The sequence below is a fragment of the Chrysochloris asiatica genome, unplaced genomic scaffold (assembly GCF_000296735.1).
Source record: "Chrysochloris asiatica unplaced genomic scaffold, ChrAsi1.0 scaffold00091, whole genome shotgun sequence".
Classification (NCBI taxonomy): Eukaryota; Metazoa; Chordata; class Mammalia; order Afrosoricida; family Chrysochloridae; genus Chrysochloris; species Chrysochloris asiatica.
The window spans coordinates 9,398,780-9,407,844 of record NW_006408609.1 but is presented as its reverse complement, the minus strand read 5'-3'; positions in this window follow the sequence as shown (position 1 = coordinate 9,407,844).

The window sequence follows — 9,065 nt, the reverse complement described above, 5'->3', positions numbered from 1 at the left end:
AATCTTGGAACAATAGGGCTCTGGGATACAGGGATTAAGTATTGGTTTGAATGGGTAAAAGATTGGAAATAATGTTAAGATGCTTGGATGTCTTTTGAATCTTGGTTTCCCTTGCCTACCATTTTATAATAGACACTTGAGGGGAAGGGAATGGAATAGCCAGAAACATCACCATAGGAAGCTTGTAAGACCATCTTCAGCCTATAACTGATTGGAATACCTAAAATGGGGCTAGAACTTGCCCAGTGAAGGAAGATTTATGCAGAGTCTTTGCAGTACATAAAACTGTAGGTGGAATCCTGACCCCCATCCAGAATCTTCTGAGATGGAAAATTTCCATTTGAAAGACCACCTGTTTAGAAGTACAGAAGATATTTCTTAAAAGAAAGACCAACAGGAAAAACAAAAACCAATAAGGGCAGTCCAATTTACTACTACAAGAGCAAGCAAGTTGTTCTCCTGCGAGCCATCAAAGCAAGTGGTCAGGTCCCCTCAAGGTAATTCTCCTTCCAAGACTACAACTCAAGGGGAATACACAAGCAGGCATGTGGTCTTGCTGCTGAACATGCTGGTCACTGATAAGGGGAAGTGGAGGAAAAGCAGCAATGAAACTGTGAGCTAAGTCCTACCACATTCAATTGACTGCTGTGAACGTGGGTTGAGATCTTGTTGGCCAGCAGTATGGCAAAACCTGGGGACTCCTAGGCCAAGAGACAGTGACATGGCTATAGAGGACTAGAGCAGAGAGTGAAGTGTCCAGCTGCTTTGAAGTGAGGGAATATGCACAAGAATACCCATACTTGCAGATGGTACCCACTTGACCTGGCTTCAATGGCTGGATGATGAAAACTCGACTAGAAAAAGAAAGAAGAGGGAAAAAAAGAGTAATCAGCTACAATCTGAAGAACTTGGCCTATACTTATGGATGTAGTAGCTCAAAAGAGGGAGCAAATCTTTACAGCGAGGATCATTTCCACCCCCTAGGTACACAGGGTTGACAGGGATGGGCAACTTAGACATTGGGTACCCAAATTAAGGGGGCTACAAAGGCAAGAAGTGACTGACTTATAAGCTTTCAAGAGGGAGCCTAGTTCCAGAGGGTGCAGGGGAAGGTAGAATATCCACTGAGTGGTTTCCAATCTGTCTGGATGGGGCAGATGAAAGGAGATAGGGATAAGACTCTTATGGTACAATAGTAAATAATTGCTATCAGGATTGATTGTGAGGGTTGGAAATGTAAAGGCAGACATTTTGTAATAAAAGGAGGGGAATGGTTGATTTTGCAGTCCTTAAGCAGAGGTCCTGAGTCCATCAAGGGAGAGGAGCAGAGTGTGGGACACTACCCAGAGAAGCAGTGATGACAGAGATGGAGGCAGGGATGATGATGTGGGGATATGGAGCACCTGGGGACTCTGGACTCAAGGAGGGAGAGGGTCTGTGTGCTGGCAGCTGGGGGGCAGGCTTGCAGGGTGTACCGTTTGGTTGTTTGATAATGAATGAGGGGATTGTAATCATTGCAATGAAACAAAATAGGATAGGATGTATGTAAAGCTAATGTTCTCCCCTGTAAACTATCACATAATTTACAATTAAAGCTTTAAAAAAAATGTAAGCAGAAGAATGTGGGTGAAAAAGGAGATGAGTTTAGATGTAGCAAGTAAAAGGAATGCTGTTCTTGAAATGCCAGGTCAATTTCTGGTCAATTACTTTCTGATCCATTTTCAAAACAAAATAGAAGGGTGGGTTGGTAAAAAAGAATAATTGTACATTGATAAAATTTCCTTACTTATAACAAGGTATCTGTGATTTATAAATAATGTATATTGAACAGGTAATTTCCAAAATTATGGAGCTGAAACAGGATATTGCAGAAAATGAAGGGAAGTAAAATTGCAAGAGTCAAAACTACCTTTCAATCTTTATTATCTTTAAAAGTTACAATTAAACACAGTGAGGAATACCACTTCAAATCACTGTGTAATTTAATGACAGCTTTGAGTTTCAGGAAATTTATTATTATTTTTTTACACTTTTTCATTAATTTAATAAGTAAAACTACTGAACATTTTGCATTAATATATACATGTGTTTTGGATGAGAGTAGCAAAGGCCTATATAGCAGAAAATCTGTTTATGTCTTGGATTTGACTGGGACAAATGAGCATGAGATAGACTTAGATATCACATTCAAAGGAGGGCAGGCTTTAGGTATGCCTGAGATGGAATTTAGAAAAACGATACTGAAATGCATCCAAACACTTCACAGAGAGTTTAGAAAAATGAGGAAGAAGTCAGGAAAGAGGTACAGGAGCAATCAAATCAGATAGATACAGCATTGGTAACAATTCAAAACCTGCAAAAAGAGGTCCAAATTATTATAATAAAATATCAGAAATTGACAATATACTGAAAGAGCAAAGAAGTAGATTTGAAGAGATAGAAGCCAGAACTAGCGAGCTGGATGACAAATTTCTCAATATTGTTAAGATAGAAGAACAAGCAGAAAAAAAAATACACAAATCTGGAGAAATTCTAAGGTCCATGTTGGATAACATGAAGAGGAATAACTTATGAATTATTAGTATTCTGGAACAGGAAAAATCACACAAGTCTACACAGGAGATAGCTGAAGAACTGCTGGAAGAAAAGTTCCCTAACATCATAAAAAAAACGAAAAGATAAGCATGCAAGAAGCTCAACGAACCACAGGAAGGATAGACCCAAAAGAAAATCAACAACACATACAATAATCAAGCTCTCCAAATCAAAGACAAGGAGAGAATCCTGAAAGCAACTAGCGAAAAGAGAAGTGTTGCATACAAAGGCAAGTAAATCAGATTAAGCTCTGATCTCTCAGCAGAAAGCATGCAAGCAAGAAGGCAATGGGGATATATATAAATATAAAACCCAGAAAGAAAAAAATTCCAACCAAAAACTATCTTTCCAGCCAAGCTGTCAATCAAATATGATGGTGTAATAAAAGCATTCCAAGATAAATAGAAGCTAAGGGATTTTTCCAAAGCCAACCTTACACTGCAAAATATCCTAAAGTGATTTCTGTGGACTAAGAACCATCAAGAACAGACAACAACCAGAGACCAACATACATGGCAGAACCACCTGGAATTCAATAGACAAATGGAAAGATATAGAACAGAAAAAAATTATAAGAACAAATTTAGAGCATCTGGGATGTCAGTCTATGATCAAAACAATTACAATGAGATAGAAAATAAACACATAGGAACAGAGATGGAGGTGGTGTGAAGGTCAAGTAGATTACAAGATAAAATAGACCATTTTAAATGGAAGGAAAAGTTAATAGAATATAAGGTATCCTCAAAGGAAATTAGTACTTCACTAATTTAGTACAATATACCATGAAAATGACAATCCAAGTACATGGAAACATTAAAACTATGAAGAAACTAAAAAGGAAGAACACACAAAACATGAACTAATCACAGGAAGACATGCAGAACAAAGAAACCAGCAGCAAAAATAAATAAATAAATAAAAAGCCCTCACAGTGATTGACAGTACCTGTTCTTTAGAAACACTCTGATGGACACGTTGAGGGTAGACAGAATGTAGGGAGACTTTACAGGATGCTATTACAAATGGTCCCTCCATGTCAGGAGGCACCAGTCACTGGAGAAGGATATCATGCTTGGTAAGGTGAAGGGTCAGAGAAAAAGAAGAAGACCTCCAACGAGATGGATTGGACAAGTGGCAGCATCGATGGACTCAAGCGTGGCAACCGTAGTGACGCTGGCCCAGGATCAGGCAGTGTTTCCTTCTGCTGTGTATAAGGTCACTATGGGTCGGTACCAACTCGATGGCACCTAACAACAACAATTAAAAATGGAGAAGGATACATGTGTTCTGTCAATAAAATTTTGTAAGACTGGAGAAGAAATTACAGATTTGGAAGACATTTAAAATTGGAGAGTTGAATTTATGATGGCATTCATAACTAAAATATTGAAGACAATAGGAGAACCAGGGTTCAAGAGATGGGTAAGGGCTGCAGCTCAGGATACAATATAAATAAGAATCTCTGAAAAATATAAGGAGCTGTGAAGACATTCAGAAATATAGATTGGGAGCTTTGGAGAATTCAGTACTAGAGATACAAATTCAGGAGTGATTGTATTAACAGAATTACACATGAGGCTAATCTGCAACTGATGAAATCAATCAGGAAGAAAAAAAAATCAAGAAAGGAAACCTGAGACAACAGACCAGAGATTTAGATCTAAAAGTAATAAGACATGTACTTGGCTATATAGATTGTGGAGTCCTGTTGTGGTGCTGTGGGTTCATGTGCTAGACTGCAAGGTCAGTTTCAACCACAAGGTTGGGAGTTCATGCTCACCAGCCACTCCTCAGAAACCCTTTAAAGGGTTGCTATGAGTTGGAACTGACTCGAAGGCACTTAACAACAACAAAAATACACATATTATACCTTGTTAAACCTTGGAGTCACCCTTCACTTAGATTGTAAATTACATGGTGCCTGTTGGAATTGTTCACTGTAACTCCCCTGAGATTGTTGTTATTGCTGTTAGGTGCCATCTAGTTGCCTCCAATTTACAATGCCCTTATTCATAATAGAGTCTTGTGCCTTTCTTATAATCATTGTTACACTTGAGCTAGTCCATCTCATTGGGGGTCTTCCTCTTTTCTGCTGGCCCTCCACTTTACCAAACATGATGTCCTTCTTCAGGGACTGATTCTTCCTGATAATATGTGTGAAGTATGAGAGATAAAGTCTTGCCATTCTAGTTTCTAACAAGAATTCTGGCTATACTTCTTCCAACAGAGATTATGTTTCTTCTTCTGATGGTCCATGGTACTCTTAATATTCTTCTTTAACATAATTCAAATGCATCAGTTCTTCCACAGTCTTTCTTATTCATTGTCAAACTTTCATATGTAAATAAGGCTATTGAATATACCATAGCTTGGTCCAGGAGCAAGGAGCCCCTTAGTCCTCAAACTGACATCTATGCTCTTCAACACTTTAAAGAGGTCTGTGCAGAAGATTTGCCTAAAACAGTATTTTGTTTGATTTCTTGACTGCTGCTTCCATGAGTGTTGATAGTGGAACCAAGCAAAGTGAAGTTTTTGACAACTTCAATTTTTCCTCCATTTGCCATGATATTATTTATTGGTCCAATGGTGATGAATTTTGTTTCTTTACATTGAGGTGCAACCCATCCTGAAGACTGTGGTCTTTGATCTTCATAAGTACTTTAAGTCCTCTTTGCTTTCGGCAAGCAAGATTGTATCAATTGTATATTACAGGTTGTAATGAGTCTTCCCACAATGTTGATGCTATATTCTTTTTCATATAATCCAGCTTCTCCAATTATTTGCTCAGCATACAAATTGAATAAGTACGGTGAAAGAATACAACCCTGGCTCATACCTTTTTGATATTAAACCATTCAGTGTTCCCTTGTTCTGTTTGGTGTACATATAGGTTTGTCCTAAGCACAATAAATTATTTCAAAATACTCATTCTCAATAATGTTGTCTATAGTTTGTCATGAACCACAAAGTTGAAAGCCTTTGCATAGCCAATAAAGCACATCTTTTTGGTGCTTTCTTTTAGTCAAGATTCATCTGATGTCAGTAATGATACATCTCAGTCCATGTTCTGAAATTGACTTGAACCTTGAGATGATTGCTGGTTCCAGTGAGAGCTGAGATCAGTGTATAGAGTAGAACACAGAATTAAGTAGGTTAAATAATGATCTGAAAATGAGAAAATTGAAATTAACAAATGAAGAGTGTATCTCTGAGGACTTTGATTTTATATTATTCTTTTTGCTATGTATTTTATCTCCCCTTTTCTTACACTTTCTTTTTAGAGATAATTTTCTTGACTCTCACACAGGATCCAAAAGTGCTCTAAAGAAAATAAATATTCTAAACTAATGAAAAGACATTAAAGCTTTTTTCCATAATGTTTTACCAACTCTAGAACTTATATTTTGCTAGTTAGCTATTCATATCCATGTCTGCTTAGCAAGATTGAACATATGTATATCCATGCTATTTCCATAGATTGATAGTGTAGTTGTTTGGTGATCTGTATTTATAAGAATTCTGAAGTTTCATGTAAGTTATACTAAAAAATGCCAGAAGCATCTGTTATAAGTATAGAATTGGGAAATACAGCATGATCACTTTTTGGAAAGAAATTTCACTCCTTTTGTGTTTAAACCCCCAATATATTGTGTAATGTCTAGTTCCATGAATAACTAGAGTTTAGTAAATGAATAAACAAAATAATTACTGCACTCTGGATTATAGAGGACTTATGTTGGATCTTGAACAATGAACAGGATTAAATTTTTCTACTGGACCAGTACCTTTCAGTCAATATCAAGACATATTACTCATGACAGCGGTCACATATATATTGCTAAAAATAATTTACAAAACCTTGACAGTAATTTTTTCCAGGTGTCATAGTCAGTTCCAACTTACAGTGATCCTAAGTACAACATAACAAAACTAAACACTGCCTGATCCTAAACCAAACTCACAATCATTGTTGTATTTGAGTACATTATTGCAGCTATTATGTCAATTCGTCTTGTTGAGGGTTTTCTTTTTTTTTTTTTTTTTTATGCTGGTCATCTACTTTACCAAGTTTGATATCCCTCCACAGATGGTCCCTCCTTAGAACATATCAAAAGTAGGTAAGAAGAGAGGTGGGGCTTGGAAGTGGATTAGGGAGAAGAGCCATGCAGACCTCCACCAGTAATAACATAGAATATTGAATGAAAAGGTTTCAGGGTATGGTCCCAGAACTCTAAACTGTATATAGTTTTTATAAGGATCAAAGGCTTACTGCTAGGGGATCTGTAGCAGAAGCAAGAAAGATGGTGTTTTCTGATCTGCAGCTGCTGGCAGGTCCTGCATTGGCCATTTTAGGTGTGAGAGAGCTGATACAAGAGCAGGGAAGAACTCCCAACACAGAAGTATGGTGGATCATCAGAGATAAATTGTGAACAATTTTTTGTTTTTGTTTTTGTTCATATGTCTCTGTCTGTGTACCCACTCTCTGGTAACTAGTGGGGTTACTGAGTGAGTGGACATCCCCCACACATGGAAGGTTCAACTATTCACATGCACACAAGGATCTGCTCAGCAAAGACCACTGGATACAGAATCAAAGAAGGGGGAGGAGTCAACAGGAACTGCTTAAAACAGAAGGGTCTCCCAAAATGCCTTGGGCCAGCTCTGGGCTGTTTCTCACTAGGAGACACACCTTAATAGGGTTAGACAGACAAAAAAGGAAAGAAGCCAAAAAATTAAATATTGAGTTATGTCATAAGGAGCAATGGTAACATCTTAAAATTTATCAGGCCTTGAAGCCAAGAAGCCAAGAGAGGAGCGTTAATGTTTTACTCATGTTTTCCAAGGTGTTTTTTTTGTTGTTGTTGTTTGTTTGTTTTTGTATGTGTGTGTAGTGATTATAGACTTCAGTATCCAGTCTGTTTTTTGTTTTTGTTTTTTTCTTGTTGTCTTTGTTGTTTTTGATCCCCCTTTAAACTTGGGGATGGGTGGGCTCTTTCTCTCCCTACATTACTCAAAAGAGACGTTGTAGTCATGCAGTCAAGCTACAATCACATCTACAAAATCCCACTATCTGACAAGAGCCAATACCACCTGCTATACACCAGATAGAGAGCCAACACTTGCTACAGTTACTCTGAGTTGAGTAATAATAGGGCAATCAGAAAGCTTAACAATATACCAGACATTCATCTGATCATTGAAAATACATATAATTACTGACAATGCCCAGTAAACAACTGAAGATCTCAAAACATGTCCAGAAACCAGATAGAATAGTTGAAATAAATGAGGTGGAGATAGACCTAGACTTCCGATTGGAAGAAGGGCAAGCTTTGGAACAGCCTGAGAAGGAATTCCAGATAATGATATTGAGGTGCATCTAAATGGTCCAAGAGGGGTTGAGAAAAATAAGGAAGAAGTCAGGAAAGTGCTACAAGAACAATCAAATAAGATAGAAATGGCATTGGAAATCATTCAAAACCTGAAAAAAAGATTAATAATAAAACATGAGAAATGGACAATACACTGAAAGGGCAAATTAGATTGAAGAAATGGAAGCCAGAACCAGTGAGCTTGAAGACAAATCTCTCCATACCGCTAAGATAGAAAATCAAGTAGAAAAAATAATACAAAAATCTGAAGAAAATCAAAGATCCATGTGAGACAATATGAAGAGAAATAACTTAAGAATTATTGATATTCTGGAACAGGAAAGATCACAGAAGATGGAAGAGGAGATAGTTGAACATCTTCTGGAAGAAAATTTCCCTAACATTCTGAAAGATGAAAAGACAAGCATTCAAGAACCTGAAAGAGACCTAGGAAGGATAGACCTCAAAAGAAAATCAACAAGACATATTATAATCAAGCTCTCCAAAATTAGACAAAGATAGAACCCTGAAAGCAGCTAAGGAAAGGAAAGGTGTTACTTACAAAGGCAAGCCAATAATATTAAGCTCTGATCTCCCAGCAGAAACTATGCAGGCAAGAAGGCAATGGGGAGACATATATAAAACCCTGAAAGAAATAAAAAAACCAACAACAACCAAGAATCTACCCAGAAAAGCTGTCATTCAAATATGACTGTGTAATAAAAACATTCCAGGATAAACAGACATTAAGGGACTTTGTCAAAGCCAGCTCAGTGCTTCAAACCATCTTAAAGGGATTTCTTTGGACTGAGAAAGAGCAAGAACAGACAACAACCAGAGATTGGCACATATGGCAGCACAACCCAGAACTCAATCAACAGAAGGAAGAGTCTAGAAAAAAGCAAAACTACAAGAACAAATCCAGAGGATCTGGATGGTTTATGATCAAAACAATTACAATGTGAAAGAAAGTAAAAATATAGGAATAGAGATCAAGGTGATGAGGAGGTCAGGTAGATTTCAGGATAAAATAGACAGTTTTAAATGGAGGAAAATGTTAATAGAATATAGGGTAACTGCAAAGAAAACTAATAC